The sequence below is a fragment of the Natator depressus genome, chromosome 4 (assembly GCF_965152275.1).
Source record: "Natator depressus isolate rNatDep1 chromosome 4, rNatDep2.hap1, whole genome shotgun sequence".
Classification (NCBI taxonomy): domain Eukaryota; kingdom Metazoa; phylum Chordata; order Testudines; family Cheloniidae; genus Natator; species Natator depressus.
The window spans coordinates 120,245,054-120,265,286 of NC_134237.1; the positions used below are offsets into that span (position 1 = coordinate 120,245,054).

At 44.7% G+C, this 20,233-nt stretch overlaps 1 protein-coding gene across 1 annotated transcript in view; it reads right to left on the reverse strand.

The window, feature by feature from the left end:
• Window positions 1–20,233, reverse strand: part of DOK7 (docking protein 7) — a 160,207-nt gene that overhangs the window by 31,163 nt on the left and 108,811 nt on the right. The gene's annotated exons all lie outside the window — the stretch shown is intronic.

The window sequence follows — 20,233 nt, forward strand, 5'->3', positions numbered from 1 at the left end:
TGCTGGAATTCATTTTGAGCATGCACATCATAATCCTTGTGGCAGTGGTTATTTTTTGCAGCAGAAGAATGTGTTTGTTTTGTATTTTGAATGTTTGGAAGGTGCTCTATACCAGAGTCACTTACTGGATATTATAAGTGATGCCTAGAGTTAAGGTTACCCCTGACATTCCAGTATAAGATCCTGTTTTCCATTTTTATAACTTTACCAAACTTCAACTATTTGGGTTTAAATTTTCCATTCAGGGTGTCTGCCTCTGCTTCAGATTTTTTTAAGTTTCAGCTAAAACTGTTCCTAGAACAAGGGCAAAGGAAAATATGGCTGCTAATAAGTTTGTACAGCCATTTTGCTGAGAAGCTCTAGCACTTACATGCTTCAGATCGGGGATTTTACTTATGAGGAAATAAATAATTTTGTTTGAATTATGTGCCGAAAGTAAACAATAGGGACACACATTGAATGATGAGAACAAAAAGAATTATTTGGTAGGTAAGCACCATCTATCCCTGTGCACTGAACAAGTCAGGGGTCCAGTGGAAAGAACAGCATGTGATAATGCATATGCACAAGGGGGCTGAATTAAAGTGCATGGGCATCCTCAATTTTAGCATTTTGCGTATTTGACTTTGCAACCTTAGTGTTCTTTTAACATAGTAGAAGTGAGACCAAAACAAAATATCCTAAATTCTAAAGAAATACAATTGACCAATATAAACACAGACTCTCCCATCAAATACCTAGCATAAGCTACTACAGGGAAAAGCCTGAGAAAAGAAATAGGTCTTTCACGCTATCCAGCAGACAAAGAGGGGAAGCAAATTCCAGGTTCAAGGGCAGTCCAGTCCAGTCCAGTCTGCAGCTCACAGAGATGGTGGTTGACCCTGCTTAAGTCTGTATCCAAGAGAAATTATTTCATTTGTCTTACCAGACTATGGGAGTTCAAGTCAGCATGACAGTGCTCCTAGGTGTAAATGTTCATATACTACTAAACCATGAAGGTGTCTTATGAAATGAGAGCCTGCAAAATTATGGATTAAATCCATTGACCAGTGGAGTCAGGATTTCACCGACACATTTAGTTGAAGCATAGTTAAATCATTATAACGGGCCAATTCTACTGCCACTGAAGCCAAAGACCAAACTTCCAGGGGCTTCAGCAGGAGCAAGCTGGGATCTTAAGTAAGCAAATAGGCATGGCATCTTAGATAGTGGTTCAGTGCAGCACTTTCCCAGAAAACATTTTATGTACAGCAGACAAAGCCTGCTAGTAATTGTATTTGGCAAACTAGAATCTGATGACAGTATGTAACATACACCAGGCCTTATGAGACACATTTTTAGAAATGATGACTCTTAAGGATCAGTTTTTTAAAAAAACATTCCCTCTGTAGCGGTTTGCGGGGGGGGGGGGGGGGCGAAATCAGGTTAGCCAGAGCTAACACACATGATCAAGCTCTATTGGTCAGAAAGGGAGATGATCTTGTAAATGGCAATCAATTGCCATCCCAGAGGTGGCTGCATCACCATAATAGCATATGTGATTGTGCAGTGAGAATGCAGTCTAGAAATACAAGCCATTACAATAAACAACTGAAACACTATATACTATCACCTTTGGCCTTTGTTATTCCGTTGGTGGAGTAACTGGTAAACTTTTGTACCATGCACCCATTTGGCATTCAGTGCTTGCAGACTTGTTTTGTAGCTTGTATTCTGTATAGCCCACTTTATTGTCCACTGAGAAAAGAGTTTCATCCAATGTGCAGAACAAAGAGCAGCAAAGGCGTGGAATAAAAAATATGCACCAAAAAATTTAGGAAATCCCAGTGTTTAGAGCCAGGATGGGCTTTTTTCTGAGTCAGATTATCAAGCCCCAGTTGGACTACACATAATAGGATGACTGTACGTTGATGTCTACTGTAGCCAATTTGTAGTCTTCTGGTGAGAGTGGGCAGTAGCTGTTCCTAGCGATTAAAAGCTTTTCCAGGGAGAGAAAGATAGGTGGTATCGCACAAAAAGGAAGAAATAATAGTGGTAGCTCAGCGTAGAGGATGCAACATGTGCATGGTGACAGTAATCAGAACATAATTCCCTGGCATATTCCTGAAATCGTATGTTTAAGTAAGCTCCTTGTGAACAGCTTAGGCTAGACGCTGTGTGGATCTAGGCTAACGCACAGGTCTGAGCGTTCCAGGATCCAAGGAACTTACTGACCACTGCTGCAATAGTGGCACTTAATGATGTTTTCCAGGTGCCCAGTTAGTTCAACAGATGCCAGTAGAAGGGCTGGCGCTAGGATGCTACTCCAGTTCTATAGCAATGCTTACAAACCTGTGTGACCATGAGGCGACTCAGAGGCCAAGTAGACTCAAGCAGAGAGAATGTTTGGCAGGTGTATGTGAGTGTGAGAGGGTCACAAAATAGTTACAGGCTCTTGATAACTTTGAGTTAGCAACAGGCTACAAGCTGCTCAGCCCATTAAAGAGCTAGACAAGGTGCCTCGTAGACGTCAGGGTTGCTGGAAGTTGGTCACTAAGGCTGTTTAAGGGTCGAGAGATCAGACCAAGGCTGCTATGCTCAGAATGTAGACTAACCTCTGTGACTCTTGCTCCAGGACTATGAGGCTGTGAGTTTTTAAATCCAAGAGTTTTAACCCTCACAAGGCAGCCTAAAGCATAACCAAGTTTAAACCAGGAGACCAATCCTAATAAAACCGGAGGTGGAACCATAGTGGACTACATCACCTGTTGTCCCTGGATGAAGCTGCACCTGGAGATCCTTTCTAGTTAAGACTGACCATGGTAGCAGTAGTGAAGAAAGGGGGCACCTTCAGCTCCCATCAGGATAATTCCCTGCTTTAACACCTAAATGAGAGCTAAGGCGAGAACCAAATTCTGCAGGCAAGGCCACATTTCACTGCTGTGTCCATAGTCTTTGGGGGCATGGGCAGGTTGTGGCATGTGGCTTTTGTATTTTTATTTGTGCCTTCAGTCATGTACCTGCCCAAACTGATGGCAATCCTGTCTCTAATGCAGGGGTTCCCACGCTGTGGTACAACTGGTTGGAAGGGGCATGTCAAAAATCTCTTGGGGGAGGGGCGGGGGGTCAGTTTCTAGCAAACAGTTGTCACAGAGAGCCAGGACGCAAAATACTTCCTGTCCGATGTGAGCCCTTACGGTAAATAACGCTCACCAAGCAAGGCGGCATGGTAGTAGTATATAGCCCTGGGCCATGGCTATGCAGATGCTTGCTGTACTCTCAGAGGCGGCACACAGGTGCCTGGCTCTCTTCTTCTCCTAGCCTTTAGCTTGAACTGAGTGGCACGGTTCAAAGTACTGAAGTGAAGTTCCAGATCATGCCATAGGCGCAACCCTCACCCAAGAAAGACACATGCATAAGACGGTGGGCAGCTCATGAACCACCCATTGGGGAAGGCTAGCCCCCAGCCCCGCCTCTTCTGCCTGCGGCCCCACCCCCCCTCTCCCACTCCTTCCCTGCCAGAGCCCTGAGCTCCCCACCGCAGCTGGAGGAGCCCACCCGAACCAACCCACCCCAGGCTGCCCCAGCCAGCCCTCCTGAGCGCCCCCATCCCCCCCAGCCCCAGAGCGCTGGGTGGCCCCAGCGCCAGGCAGCTTGAGCACTGACCCGACTGCCCCAAGTCACTGGCCAGCCCGCCCTAACCCAGGCCCCAGCCCACTTTGGGGAAGAGGAGCAGCCCGGGCTGGGGTCATGCGGGAAGAGCAGGAAGCAGGAGGAGGGTGGGCGGGTCCATGCCCTGCTGACTGGGGAGGCTTAGCCTCCCCTGGCCTGGACCTGAGATACCTGCCGCCCATGCATACGATGACCAGTTCCGAGCTGTTGCGTAGCCTCGAGCCCCAAGGAGCCCAGGGACCAAATGACAACCGCCACCTGCTGCAGCTCCGGCGCCCCCCTACATCCGTCCTGTCCTGCAGACATTGCTGCCAGGGGCAGCAGGTGCCTGGATAAGTTGACAGGACAGTCGAGTTCAGTGGCTAAAAGTCTGGCTACAGGCTGCAGGAGAGCCTGCCACCTGGCTCTTGAGCAGCAGCTGGCTGCAATTTGAGCCTCTCCCCAGCAAAGGGTGACCTTGTACAGTTCCTCCAGCTTTGCGGGTGACTGTGGGCCCTGCCTCAGAGAGAAGTGGAGCTGCTGAGGCACAAGATGACTTTGAAGCTGACAGCCACCCAGCTAAAGGCCTCACCTCCACCTCGCCCTGCTGAGCCCTCGGCCTTTACACAAGGCTAGCCTTAGAGTCGCCCTGGCTGAACTTGTATTTTGGTATCCCAGCCCCCACGGGCACAGCCCTGGCCATCATTGCTCCTGGCCTCCCAACTGCCCCAGGCTCCTGTGGGCTTTCCAGGTTCTGGTCCTCCTCCCCCCCACCCCCCCAGCCCTGACCCCTGCAGTATGCCCCCTTTGCCCCAATCCCTGCATCCCCCCATCCTGCACCCCTAACTCCCTTTTGCCCTAACCCTTGCCCCCTCCTGCACCTCAACCCCTGCACTCCCCTCCTGTGCCCCAAATCCTTGCCCCAACCGCTACCCTCCTGTCCCAGTGGGGGAACTGACCCGGATGCATGGAGCACCTGGCATTGCTGCTTGCTTCATCGCAAAAGCTACTCCTCCTGCAGGGCTGTGGAGTGAGGGATGAGGAGCCATGTCAGGGCTACCTGCACCCAGGTCACGTTCCCCACCTGGACTGCATAAGGGCAGTGCAGCAGCTCCTAATGCTTGCCTCACAGCACAGGTGGGGAACGTGACCTGGGTGCACAGAGCACTGGTTCTTGCACCTTGCTCCCCCCACCCACACAGAGCCCCCGGGGCAGGGCCGTCCTTGGGGCCCTATGCAGTATTATTAAACTAGTGCCCCATGCCCGACTGCAGCTTGGGCTCGCGTGTCTATTTTAGAAAAGGGTGGTCTTTTGAAGGATTTATTTTAAAAAACTATGTCTGATGATCCAAGCATTTAAGACTAACGATGACTACTCAGATTTGCATCTAAAAAATCCATGCAAGGATTTTTTTTTAAGAGATGTGATATTTAGAATCTTCAGCAACACACTAATGAAATATTTTTAAAGCACATTTTAAACTCAGGTCCTGTAGACTAACATGTTCTGAGTAAATATTACAGTCATGCACAACTGTTTTTGTCAGTAAATTCAGAAATTGACAGTATATACCTGGGGGTTGCTAAGTGCCCATTAAGGTGGCTTCATTAGCACTTGACTGGCTCTTTAACAGTTTCAGTGTTGTGCTGATAGGTCTGGCAGGCTTTTTCACTTTTAAGTACTAGATGCCCTCCAGAGGAAGACTCACCAGGTTGCAGCAGCCAGTTGTGGTGGGAGCCTGCAGGCAGGGTCAGATTAGAACAGGGCTAGGAAGAGGCCGCAGGGTGGACACTAAAACTCAGGAGGTGCCACAAATTTTCAGGTGCCCTACGCAGCCGCGTATGCTGAGTATGGATGGCCCTGCCCCTGGGGGGCACAGAGGAATATTGGGGGACTCAGGTTACAGGCCCCACCCCCGCCGGGGGCTGAAGCCCTTGGGCTTCAGCTTTGCCCACCACACACCTGGGGCAGTGAGGCTCAGGCTTTGCCTTTGGTTCCCCACCCCTGGCCCGGGGCAGCGGGGCTTGGGCCAGCTCAGGCTTCGGTTCCCCTCTTCTGGGGTCATGTAGTAATATTTGTTGTCAGAAGAGGGTCGCGGTGCAATGACGTTTGAGAACCCCTGGGTCAGACCAAAGGGCCATCTAGCCCAGTATCCTGTCTTCCGACAGCGGCCAATGCCAGATGACTACACCAGCAGTGTGCATGTCTATGCTGCCACATGGCACCATCTCCCCAGACCATTACACCCCAGGTGGTTGCCCGGGTGGCTCACCCCTAAGGCCGGCCCTGCCGTTACACACACCTACAAGACCCCCACTCTCCTTTTGCTCACATCTAAGAATCTAAGAATGGCAATACTGAGTCAGACCAATGTAGGGTTGCCAACTTTCCAATTGCAGAAAATGAAACCCCTTTTGCCCTGCCCCGCCCCTTCCCAAGGCCCCACCCCCACTCACTCCATCCCCCCACCCTCATTCATTTTTACCGGGCTGAGCAGGGGGTTAGGGGTGCGGGAAGGAGTGAGGGCTTTGGGGTGGTGACAGAAATGAGAGGTTTGGCGTGTGGGCGAGGGTGCTGGCCTGGGGCAGGGGGATAATGTGTGAGCGGGAATACAGGCTCTGGACTGGGTGTGCAGGCTCTAGGCTGGGGCCAGAAATGAATGGTACAGGGGTGGGGGGAACTCCAGGCTAGAGCGGGGTGGGGTGGGTGAGGGCTCCAGCTAGGGGTGTGGGTTCGGCATGCAGGAGCAGGTGCAGGCTCTGGGAGGGAGTTTGGGTGTGAGAGGAGGCTCAGGGCTGGGACGGGAGTAGAGGGTGCAGATGGGGGTTTGGGGTGTGGGCTCCGGGCGGTGCTTACCTCAGCCAGCTCTTGGAAGTAGCTGGCATTTCCCTCCAGCTCCTAAGTGGAGGCACAAGCAGGAAGCTTTTCGTGCCGCCCCCCCCACAGCTCTCATTGGCAGCGGTTCCCAGCCAATGGGAGCTGTGGAGCTGGTGCTCAGGACGGGGGCAGTGCACAGAGCCCGACTGGCCATGCCTCTGCCTAGGAGCTGGAGAGAAAAGCCAGCCACTTCAAGGAGCTGCACGAAGCCAGGGTAGGCAGGAAGCCTGCCTTAGCCTCGCCGTGCCACCGACTGGAAATTTAATGGCCCAGTCAGCAGTGCTGACCGGAGCCATCAGGATCCCTTTTTGACTGCATGTTCCAATCAAAAACCAGAGGCCTGGCAGTCCTAGACCAATGGTCCATCTAGCCCAATATCCTGTCTTCTGTCAGAAACCAATGCCACATGCTTCAGAGGGAATGAACAGAACAGGTAATCCTCAAGTGATCCATTCCCATCTTCTAGCAAGCAAAGATTAGAGGCCCATCCTGACTATTTACCATTAATGGACCTATTATCTAATTCTTTTTTAACGCTGTTATAGTCTTGGCCTTCACATCATCCTCTGGCAAGGCATTCCACAGGTTGACGGTGCGTTGTGTGAAGAAATATTTCCTTTTGTTTGTTTTAAACCTGCTGCCTATTAATTTCATATGGTGGCCCCTAGTTCTTGTGTTATAAGAAGGAGTAAATAACACTTCCTTATTTACTTTCTCCACACCAGTCATATAGACCTCTATCATATCCCCACATTAGTCATCTCTTTTCCAAGCTGAAAAGTCCCAGTCTTATTAATCCCTCCTCATATGGAAGCTGTTTTGTTGCCCTTTTCTGTAACTTTTCCAATTCCAATAGCTCTTTTTTAGATGGGGCTAGCAGAGCTGCACGCAGTATTCAAGATGTGGGCATACCATGGATTTATATAGTGAGTGTGACATTATATTTTCTGTCTTATTATCTAGCCCTTTCCTAATTATTACCCGTATTCTGTTAGCTTTTTTGACTGCTGTCGCACACGTCTCCCATTCTCATTAATGCACTGGGGTGGGAGGGTTGGTTTGTTTTCTCCAAGAGCTACTCACAATGTTCTGTATTTTTCTCAATTTAAATTTTGTCAAAGGGAAGCAGAACGAGCCTTGTTCAAGCATAACCCAGATCTGAATTAGCAGGAACTTCGAGCTACTTAGGCAAGTTAAAAAGGCAAGCCCATGAACATAGTTCAGTCAGACCCAATCACACTATATCACAAAGTCACTTATACTACATGAAACAAATATGTCATAAGTAACCCAAAGGGCTAATAATAATGGCTGCTTCACTGTGTATCTCCTGTGATCCACTGTCTAAATCCCTGTGCTGTTTACGAAGGCTGGCCTAATTGATTATTTTAGGCAGTTGTTTTACTACAATCTGGAAATAAGTACACCTGACTAAGGCCTATAATAAATGTACAGAAAATGTGCATGTAGCACTTCAATCTGCATTTTTTCTAAGCAGGTGATCACTGAACCAATACAATTTGGGAAACACTGGTCTAGTGATCGGTGCGTAATTGATGCTCAAAGGAGAATTCATGTGAAAAAGTATGTTTGAGTAGGAGCCCCTGGGTGACAAAGCATCTTTTTCTGTTATTTTTCACCCTCTCTTTTCCTTTGTTAATCCATACACTTAATCTGAATAATGACACATAAATCAGATGTCGACAGTTTACTCTTAGAGGAATTCTGTGTCACTGCACATGCACAGAATTCATGTCCCCCGCAGATTTTTTTTCTCTGCAGAAAATACATTCTGCTGAAATGGCACTGCAGTTACACCTTTTGCCCGCCAGGGGCTGTTGTAGCACCAGAAAAGAGGGCAGCCAGTTCCACTGTAGCAGCCATAGGGAGGAGAGGTTGCATGCCTCACAGCATCCTGCCTATGGGGCCAGGTGAGGAGGCACAGGATGGGGGGGAGGCAAACAAAGCGGGGTACATGGGGCTGATGGGGGGGTTACAGACTGGGGTTCAGAAGGGCCATTGGCAGGGACAGACAGGGACAAGGGCCTGAATGGAAGTGAAGGTGTAGGGACACTAGGGGTGGTGGTAAAGGGCCATGTGGGGACAGGGTGAGGGTGGCTGAGTGGGGGTGCAGGCACACATGGGGACAGAGGGGAAGGGGTGTATGCGCTGCATGGGGACAGGGAGTGCATGGGGACAGTGGGAGGGGGTGCAGGGACACATGGGGTTAGGGGGAGGAGGGGTGGCTGAGTGGGGGTATAGGGATATATGGGGACAGGGGAAGGGGGTGGCTGAGTGGAGATGCAGGGACAGATGTGCCTGACTACTTGGGAGAGGCTAGGGTCAGCCACGATCTGCATATGGGAGGCTCCCCAACTCCCTTAGAATCCCTCCCCCCACCAAAAAAAACCAAACCTTGTTCCATACTTCTACCACCCACAACCCTCCAGGTTCACTCTCAGGGTCCTTCCCAGCAATTCCTGTCCCTCAGCTCCTCCATTACCCTTGACTCCCCCAAGCCTTTGCACTACTCCTGAGGGGTGGGGGAAATATGTTTCTGGGTTGTAGTTTAAATGAATTATTACTCAAAGTTATCTATTAATATGCCTAGTAAAGAATTTAAAAAACATTTCCTGAGTTTTTTGCTGTCTGTATTGTTACAGATTGACTTGTTGACAGGTATTTTGATATACCAAAATAATTAAAACTGGCGTGATTATATTGTGTTATTTTGACAAATAAAATATGCATAATTTTAAAATACTGTGCACAGAATTTTTAGTGTTTTGGTGCCGAATTACCCCAGGCGTACCAGTTGCAGTGGACTGGGGGGAAACAACTTAAAATGCCACTGGAGAGAGTAGTGTGTGTTGTGTTTGGTATAAGAAAGTGATCTGAATCCTCTTCAGCTTTATGCATATTCTGATCAAAGTTGGGAAATTTATATGAAATAAATTTGTCACTGGTTTCACATAGGGCAGATTTTATTTATTGGGCACAGGTTGGGGGAGGGTGGAGGAAATAACACACAAGCCTTTAAATACAAGAAAAAAAACAAACAAATCAGGATACTTAAAATAAACCAGGTAAGTCAATGGGACTGCTTGCGTGCTTGCATTTAAGCACATGCTTAATGCTTTGCCGGACTAAGGCCTTGGCACGCTGGACAATGTCATCACCCATGATGCCTCCCAAAAGGCACAAAGCTACCATTTTGGGGTTTCTCTTCAAATTAAAAAAAAAATAAATTGCTCATTCTCTAGTATGGTCCACCCCAACATAACTAAGCCTTAAAACAATTGAGCTACTTTACATGAAAATATCTACAAGTATTACAGTGTCAGTTCTAAAACTGTTTTAAAAATATAAATGTCTCCCATGCTGTTTACTTAAGATAGAAGAAATAAATAAAAATGGCATGAAATAGAACTCAGTATGTTATACCTCAGCTTTGTACAAATAGAATAGTCTGTACATTAGAAAACAGGAAAGTTGCAGTTTAGCTACAAGAGACATAGACTGCATTTTATAGTATACAGTACCTCATTGTAACAAACAACATCAAGACTCAGAATCAACATTCCCATTATAAATTACATAGTTAACATCTATTTCAAGACATTCATGCAGCGATCATTGGGGAATAGCTTATTTGTCCGTAGAAAAATATGTATATTTGTTTATTTGCCTAATACCATTAGGTAGGAAATAAAGCAGTCATTAAAATCTGTCCTTGTTGCACAAGAACATACTTATAAATAGCCGCATCAAAATGTGCTATTCCTAGTAAAATATTTCAAGTGTGAGCCATATTCAGTACAGTAGCTCTTGTAAACCAAATGCACGCCCCCATTAATATCCATATCTATAATAGATCAGTCTCATATATGCAAATCTGTGTATATTATTATTATTTACAGGTCATTCCCATCCATCACAAATGCACAACAACCTATCCCAATAGGAAAACATTACCACAGACTAATGCTTAACATTTAAACATATAATTTTATGACAGATATATTAAAGTAGAACATAGACACATTGTTCCTTCATCAGTTAGCTTACCAGAAACCTGCAGAGGTTAGTTTAAATACAATTCTAACAGTCTAAACTCAAAGGGATGATCAGGGGTGGTCTAAAAGGACTCTAAACCTGTTGTCTCCCCTAGGGAACAAGCAGCAGTCACTTTGAAATAAATCTTTTAATTAAAATAAATATGTACCAAATAATGTTCTGCAGTTATGTTTCCATGCTAATCAAGTTTAAAGGGGATATTTAAATAATTGATTTTAAACAGAGATGCGTCAGCACATGAACACTGTATTTGAAACCAATAAACTTTTGGGATGTTTGGGTCCAGATCCAAATTTCATATCTTGGACCTCAACCCTATAATATTACTGAACCAGAACACCAAATCCAAACACCTCCAAATGTGGGTGGAGTGCATCTTTTAATCCAAATCCCTAACCAAATTCTGTAGGTCAGGCCCATCTCTAGCTTTTAAGCCATGCAGCATCTAAAACACTTCAGACCCAATCAGGATGAAAATAGCCTTTGCAGATGTTGGCCCATGAAATTCCTTCTTGAACTCACATTTGCTCCATTTCAAAAGTCAGACAGAGAGAGCAGGAAAGGGGACCACTGTTTGTTACAAGGGGCCACTTTCATAGCAAGGGTCTAAAAACAAAGGTGCAGATCCTCCCAATCCAGCAGTAGATCATTGGCAGGGAGGAAGACGGGTGAAATCTGTCCTGCCCTTCATCCACTTGCCCCCACCAATTTCCAAGGTTTGTTTTTTTTAAGTCCAATCAGCTGGAGTCTCGTCCAGGATCTGGTATTTTCCCCCATTTTATATGAGAGAGAGCACTAGGGCTGGCAGCAACTCCTATGACAGAAGATAGGGTATTCGCTAACCAGGAGGAATGGTACAGCCACAACACTGGAGTTTGGCAGGAGGTTTCTTTCTTTCTCCAGACTGACAACAACCCCTGAATAGCTTCTGAGCCAGCATCAGTGGCCTACTTAACTTGGCATGACTATGAAGGCCGTGGATATTTTCAGTCTCAATCTGTACCAAACACAAATCCAGTCTGACTGACTTTAATTCAGTCAGAAAGCCATATTCCAGAAACTTGAATAACTTCAGCTCAACTAAATATGCCCTGAAACACTCAGGTTACCCTGCTCTAAGCCAAACAAGTAAAATTTGTCATCTTTACAAAAGGCATGTGTCATAACTGAAGCTTACCCTAGCCTCAGTTTGGTGCTGTTCTGACAACCTTAATCCTGGTTAATTACTTCAGATCATGCCAGAGACTGACCATTTTCCTGTAGTGTGTGGAGACCCAGAACAGATTACACCTAAAAAAGACACATTTTATTCTGGTACAGGTTCACGTAGACAGCTAAGTAGCCTCCAACTTGAAACATTTCCTCACGCATCCACCCCACCCCACTGGAGCATGCTCAATACAGCATTAGTGCTTTTAACAGTTAATAGCTATTCTCACACTTGCCACCAGGTGACAATAAGCATAACAAAAATACCTACAACATTACACTCTTCCCCCTTTAAATTATTACTAATAATAAACTTACAACAACAAAACAAAACATCCTAAATAAAAGGCTGAGATAGACTATCCTAATCCTCAAGCAATTACAAGGGATTATTCTGCCCTGTAGTATAATTGTCTTACTATTACCAGTCCAGTCTGTTTCTAGGTTTGGGAGATCTTCTGGAATGGTGCAGTGGAAAGACCTGTGGTTCTTGATCCTTAGCAGGTGCAGAAAGGTTTTCTAATAATACAATCATCTCTGCAGGTTTAACTTCAAGTCCTCTGTAGTTGTTGGTACGGGGTCCTCACCAGTCTCACTATTTCTGGATGTAGCAGTTGGATAGTTTAATGACTCTGTAATACCTGGTATCTCAACATCTGAATAAGAATCCTCTATAGCAGTGGTTCTTAACCTGGGGTGCACGCACCCCTGGGGGTGTGAGGTGCCCTTTCTGGGGGTGCGAGACATGCCAGATTTTTTTCGAAGGTAAATCATCAAAAACACAAGTTAAGCACAGGCACATAAGCACAGAAAAGGGCAACTAAAATGATTAGGGGTTTGGAATGGGTCCCATATGAGGAGAGATTAAAGAGGCTAGGACTTTTCAGCTTGGAAAAGAGGAGACTAAGGGGGGATATGATAGAGGTATATAAAATCATGAGTGGTGTGGAGAAAGTGAATAAGGAAAAGTTATTTACTTGTTCCCATAATATAAGAACTAGGGGCCACCAAATGAAATTAATGGGTAGCAGGTTTAAAACAAAAGGAAGTTCTTCTTCACTCAGTGCACAGTCAACCTGTGGAACTCCTTGCCTGAGGAGGTTGTGAAGGCTAGGACTATAACAGGCTTTAAAAGAGAACTGGATAAATCCATGGCGGTTAAGTCCATTAATGTCTATTAGCCAGGATGGATAAGGAATGGTGTCCGTAGCCTCTGTTTGTCAGAGGGTGGAGAAGGATGGCAGGAGAGAGATCACTAGATCATTACCTGTTAGGTTCACTCCTTCTGGGGCACCTGGCATTGGCCACGGTCGGTAGACAGGATACTGGGCTGGATGGACCTTTGATCTGACACAGTATGGCCATTCTTATGTACAACTACTTTGTTTAATCAAACCTATGTATTTATTAACATTATACATTTTTTAACAATTACTGTAATAAACAAACAAAGAATATATCTAGGTTTAAAGAACTGACCTACTTCAATGATTTTGATAAGGGGTGCGAGAACATATTTTGATTTTTGATAAGAACATATTTTGAGAACCCAAGGGGTTCAGGCTGCAGTAAAGGTTAAGAACCACCGCTCTATAGGTAACTCCTCATGGTACTGCAGATGAATCTGTTTGTGATATCTATGAATGTGCCTCACATTTGGTAACTGAGTCACCCAAGAAAGTGGTCCCACACGTGCTATGATGCAACCTGCTAACCAGCAAGGGTCATTGCAAAAATTAAGAGCATTAGGTACACTACTTACACCGCATGTGCTTGGTGATGCTTTTACATCGTACTATAACTTTTGAGCTGCCTGCCTTTCCTTCACTGTAGCCGCTTCATCAGGGTCTGAGACTCCAGATGAGTTCTTAGTTTCCTTCCCATTAAGAGGTTTTGCAGGTGATTTTCCTGTTGTGGCTCGTGGTGTCACGTGATACTGGAACAGAAGCCTGGCCACCTTGGCTTCTGTGTTACCATATGCCATCTTCTTCATTCCCTCTTTTACGGTTTGCACTGCCCACTCTACTGGGCCATTTGGAGAAGTGTGGCATCGTGCAGTTTTAATGCGTTCAATGCTGATTTGTTCAAATAAATTCCTGAAATCCAACACCAGTGAACTGGGTACCACTGTCACTCACCACTGGCTTAGGCACTCCAAAAATGGAAAAGGTAAGTCAAAGTTTATCAATTGTAGCCTCAGCTATAGACAAGGGCATTACGTGTGCCTCACTCCATTTTTAATGAAGATCAGTTGTTAAAAACAAATTTTCCCCATAAATGGACCGGCAGAGTCTACATGAAGCCTCATCCAGGGTCGCTGAGGCCACTCCCATGGTTGCAAGGGAACTTTCAGTGGAGAATGGCAGCTGGCTTGGCAAACCACACCCTCAATAGCCTGGTCCTTTCCCAGTCACTACACATTACTGCACACAAGCCTCTTCATGTGTAACATGCCAGGATGCACTTCATGTAGTGACTTTAGCACCACCAGTCTATTTACTAGAGTTACGATCACAAGGGACCCTAATAATAAGCACCCATCCTGGATACAAAGACTCTTTTCAGGAATAATGAGATTGATTATCAGCCATTTGTAACCATTCTCTGCACTTGAGACAATAATGAGTCGCTCTCTTTTTAGCTGTGCTGCGTCAATTAGGGAAGTGGACAGTAGTTCAATAAGGCAGATGGTTTCTGCAGGCTGGGGTGCTTTGAGTGGGTTATCTTGTAAAGAAAGTCATCTCAGAGCATCTGCATTATCCAGTGCTTTTCCAGGTTCATAATCAAACTTGTAATCATGAGCTGATAAGAGAAGAGCCCATATCTGAATTCTGGCAAATGCCACAGAAGGTACAGGTGTGCCCACCAAACAGACCTTTCAGTGGTTTATGGTCTGAATGTATAACAAAATGCCTGACACACAGGTAAGAGTGGAACTTCTTTATCCCAAAAACCATGGCTAGCACTTCTTGTTCTAATTGGGAATAATTTTTTTCTGTTGGAGCTAGTGACCTTTATGCCTAACTGATGGACTGCTCAGATACATCTGTCATTCAGTGGGCTAGTACCGCTCCCACCCCATTTGATTAGGCATCACATGACAGTACTAGTTCTTTCTGAATGAACTAAAAGATTTGATAACTTTAGCAATTTCTTTGCTTCTGCAAAAGCTAATTTTTGTTTTTGAGGAGGATTTTATTCTTTTCTGTAACAGTTTGTGTAATGGAGCCAATACAGATGCCAGACTGGATAAAAATTTACTAGAATAGTTTAGCAGGCCTAGAAAGGATTTCAATTCACAGACTTTGGTGATGTTGCCTCAGTAATGGCCCATACCTCCTCCTCTACTGCAAGTAAGCTAGTTGCCGTAATTTTGTGTCCCACGTAAATAACTTCAGCAGCCTGAAAAATACACTCAAGAGAAGACGTGTACCTGTGTCAGCCAATTTTTTCAGAACCAGTTAAAGTTTTGTAAATGTTCTGATTCAGATCCCCTGTAATCAAAATATTATCAGGGTATACGTAGATATGTGGCATGGCTTGAAATAAATTGTCCATTGCCCTTTGAAAAATACCCAAAGCTGCTGACGCTAGAAATGGGAGGCAGTTGTAATGAAACAAGCCTTTAGGAGTATTGATCATTACACAGGGGTTAGATCTGTTGTCCAGAGGGATCTGGAGGTACACATTACTTAAATCGATTTTTGTGAAAGTTTTTCCCCCAGATAAGGTGGTATATATGTCTTCTATCCTGGGGAGCAGATATGTAGCTAACTTGGCCTCACAGCTGACCTTGCAGACTTCATTCCAATATCCGATTTCACTCCTGGAACAAAAGGAGCAGCCCAGTCTGATAATTGGACAGGCTCAATAACAATACCAGCTGCTTGTAATCAATCCACTTCTTGGTCTACCTTAGGGCACATGGCATAAGAAACTGGCCTTGGATTAAAGAAACATGGTTTATCATCTGGACCCATGTAAGTTCTGCCAGTGACTCCTTTCCAAGTACCAAGACCTTCACTGAACAGCTCCGAGTGTGTTTCAAGAAGTGCTTCTATGCTTAATGTATGAACATGATTGATGTCTGCCCAGTTAAGTTTTAATAGGTTTAACCTCTCTGCCAGTCCCAGCTGTTGTGTATTGTCCCTTGGCCACAATTGGTGATAAGTAACCTCATTGATTACAGAGAAAGAAGCTCCTGTATCAATCTCCATGGTTGGTCTTTGTCCATTAATTGTAACATCCTTTCGTGGTGGCTTTTCCCTTTGGGTTTTGCTGGTAACATTAAACATGGAATAGCTAAGTCCTCAGCTTCTGGCTCTTTCTTGTGACCCACATTTTCCCTTCCACATGTCCATTTTTTTACAGCACACTTTTGCAAGATGACCTGCTTCCGGCAAACCTGGCATTCTGTTTCTCCCCACATCTAAAGCAATATTGTGTGTTCTTAAGGAGATATCTCTGTGTGCTTAAAGATTCATTTGCTAGGTGTAGAATGCTGGGCAATCTGTGCATGGGTGCCCATGACTCTTAGGCTATCTACGTGCTGGTTAGTGCGTCCCTGTAAATCCAAAGTCTGCTGTGCATCTACTTCCATGCCTTGTGCTATTTCCAGAGGTGTTTTTTAAAATCTAAGGTGCACTTTGCCGACAGATGTCTCTGAATTCTTTCATCACCGGTACCACAGATAAGTCTATCCTGCAACGTGGCATTTAATATAGTTCCAAAAATCACAGTGCTCTGATAAATGATGCAGTTCTGCTACCAAAACTGCCACGGACATTCCAGGTTGTTGGGAGAAACTGTTAAATATAAAACTGCACAATCTGTGATGGCATGGAGTTATGATGCATGACAACTTTAACAAGCTCACCAAAGGGCACTGGGCTCTTCTGGTACTGAATCCATTCTTCCTGCTCTTCAATTTTTTCATATGTGGCCATTTTTCTTTGCAATTAAAAACAAGGTTTTCACTTATTCACATAGAACTTGCTGGTTGTTGTTTTCAGTTTATCCTCAGTGCCAAAATAGTGTTTGGAGACCCAAAGCAAATTAGAACTGAAGAAAGGAGGTCTTTCGTTCTGGTACAGGTTCACATAGACAGCAAAGCAGCATCCATCTTTGAAAAACTTCCTCACACACCTCCACAACCCTCTGGAGTATGCTCAGTACCGCCTTAGAGCTTCTAACAGTAAATAGCTATTCTCATACTGGCCACCAGCTCGCAATACACAACAAAAATACCTACATTATTTTTCCCCTACAGAGAAATGTCGTTTGTATGGCTGCAAAACATAGTTCTCCCAAGTAATCACCTTACAATTCGGGCAGGGTGCCGATTCCTATACCTACAAGAGGCATTCCTATACCTACTTTTCCTCCTTTTCTAACTGCCATATATTTAGAGCTGAAGTCAGAGATTTACGAAAGAACGTAAGGTAGTCAGATGGCCAAATCTCACTGAATTTCAGTGCAAACCAGAGTGATGTACAAGGATATTTGTGTTTTTATAATGGACGATACTTTAAGGGTGAAGAACGTGATCTGCATCAAGGATGCTCAAGTATATGTGAATGGGTTAAAAATGTACAGCAGCATGAGAGTATCAAACATCTACAGGCTGAGGAACTTGCTAACCTTTCACCAAGATGCAGAGTACTGTAGCCTTGTATACCACAGGGTAGAGAAGAGACAGGAGGAGACACTAACAAATCCAGAGATAGCTTTAGTTAGCTAGCTGGACACAGTGAGATTAAATCAGTTCTCCCCAACTCCCAGAATTAGTAACATGTCCTGTGCTGACGAGTGTCATCTGACAGGAAGCAGATTCTCTCACGACACTGCCATAAAGCTGGTGATTTCCAGGAAGATACCACTGATCTACACTGGTGTAAATGAGAGGAGAATCAGGTCCAGGCTCTTTATAAGACCTGGCCTGGGCTACGACTTGTGGAATGGACTGCTAACTGCACCACACCCATGGTTGTAGCTGCTGCAGTTAGCCTGAGCTTCATTTATATTTTTATACCTTTTTGACTAATATGGGGTTCTTAAGGCACCCAAGAACTGGCATGGGAATTGTCTATTCTTCTGTTCTGGTGACTCTGCTTCATTCCCAGTGCCTCTTTCCCATGCTCACTATCAACATTCTAGTACACGTTCCATTTGACTAGGAGGGCAAAAGGTGCAGTCACCTCAGGTCACTGCCACCTGGTTTTGTCTACAAAGAAATATGGTATTCTTCAGTAATGGTCCCAAACACGATATCTTATGGGCTTGCTTGGGTGGCTCTGAAAATCCTCTACTAGAATACTATAGTATTGTTTTTTTAAGAGGTACCTGATTTCTACTGCACTGCTCTTAGCCTTGGTCTCCGTCTTGACAAGGTTAAGTGCTGCTCTTCACCACTAGGGCTTTTCAGACCTTCACTGCCTGTCCACCTGCCTGCCTGTAAGACTCCCAGTACTAATTCTTAATGTATTTCTAATTTGTGCCAAGAGCTTCTAGATACAGCCTCTTCATAGTAAAAGTGTGACATGAAAGCCAAATGCAGCCCACAGGGTTCTACTGTCTCCTGTTACAGGGAAACATGGGCCTGTGTACTACACAGCTATATGGTTCATTGCAAACTGGACCCTGTAGTCTCAGTGGGTTATGTCTCCCTACTAAAGATAAGAAAAACCATAATCTACTACGTTTTGTACAAGTTACACTCCCTGCAGATTACCAACATAGTTCACAGATGGGTAAAACTGAATGGACCAGATGCTGGTCTTTTCTGAGGCTCTCACAATATAATATGGTACTGACCAAGAAAGAAATTACTCACACACTTACTAAATCTGCCTTCTGACCTCCCCTTCCCTGTTGCTTATCCCTCAAAGAATCTGTCACTTACTATTTTAATAAAATGCTTATATTGAATACATACACATATGCAATAGAATAACAGACTAAAATTCTTCCTGGACTCTCTTTATGCAGCACCAGACTAGAAGCAAATATTTTTTGAAGTTACAGTAAGAAACTAATTAGATCTCCCTTAAACTTTTATTAAAATGTAAGCTTGCTTAGCAGTTAGGCTCTTCTAAGATTTCACACAGCTTTAATAAAAAGTGTATTGTATTACAATTCGCAATATCCTTTAGTTATGTTTCCCTTTGAGACATGTTCTGTCCATTCAAAGAAAGTCCAGATAAGGTTGTTTTAGTTATCTATGAAATCCTGAACATCAACAACCCAAGACTTAAAAGAATACAGTGCTGCCAAAGCTCCATCTTTCTGAAGAAATGCACTAGTGAGGTCATCAACATGTGATCATTACAGATTGCATGGCATTTTTTGTTAACCCCAGTTACCTGAGCTGACATTTGACCAGGATATCATATTCTGCCTACTTAACTACAACTTCAGCTCAGTACGGTATTCTTCCTTGTTCCTTACCCTAATCTGTTGCGTAGTATTGCGGGGTGAGGTTAAAGTGATGCTGTGTTGCAATCCACTCTGACTACATTTCAGCTGTGTATGAAATGACCTGTTTGTGGAACAGATTGTGTCGCAACTAGCAATCCTTCTGGATGAAAGGTGCTGTATAAATGCAAGACTATGGTATTATCTGGCAATTCACTTCCTGCTATGGCCATTTCAGCAAAGGGTAAAGAGGGCTTCCATGGACCAATGAACTGCTTATTTTACTGTACTGCATCCATTTCATGACCTGACCAAACAATGTAAATCAGGGATAAGTCAATAATAGTACAGCCCACCAAACTATATTAAGTCTTACAGAGAAAAGCATAAGCATTTGCCCAAGCTATTTGCTGAGGAGGATTCCCAAGGCCAGTGTGTCAAATGTATTTAGGTGCCTAAAGATGTAGATAGACACTAGTGGGGATTTCAAACCTACCTAAGCAAGTTAGGTGCTTACATGCTTTAGAAAAGCCCACTAGATATCTATTTGCATTTTAAGGCAGCTAAATTCCTTTACAAATCTTGGCTCCAGTACCACAGCTCTACAATTTAGTTGAGAGAAATTTCTTCTTTCACCTGAAGGGACACACATGACAATGAATGCCACATCACTGTTTTAAAACAATGCCATAAAAGCCACTGAAGTAGTTATGTTTGAAAGTATCCTACTTGTGTAAGACTAGCAAAATCGAAGAGGTATCACACAGAGTACACATAAATGTGTGTGAAACATATCTATACTAGAGATGGACCAAATATTGGCTAGACTTCCTGATCTGTCTGACTACCATTGTGCCCACAATACTTCACCTGAGGACAGGTAGCCACAGGCAGTTTTCTCTGACTTCATCCCTAGAAGCACTGCTCCATAAATTACCACTTTTGGCTTGTGTTGTTACTGCGGTGGTGGCGCTATCAAGAGTAACAACATCTTCCAGGGATCAGCAGACATCGTGCTGTTTTACT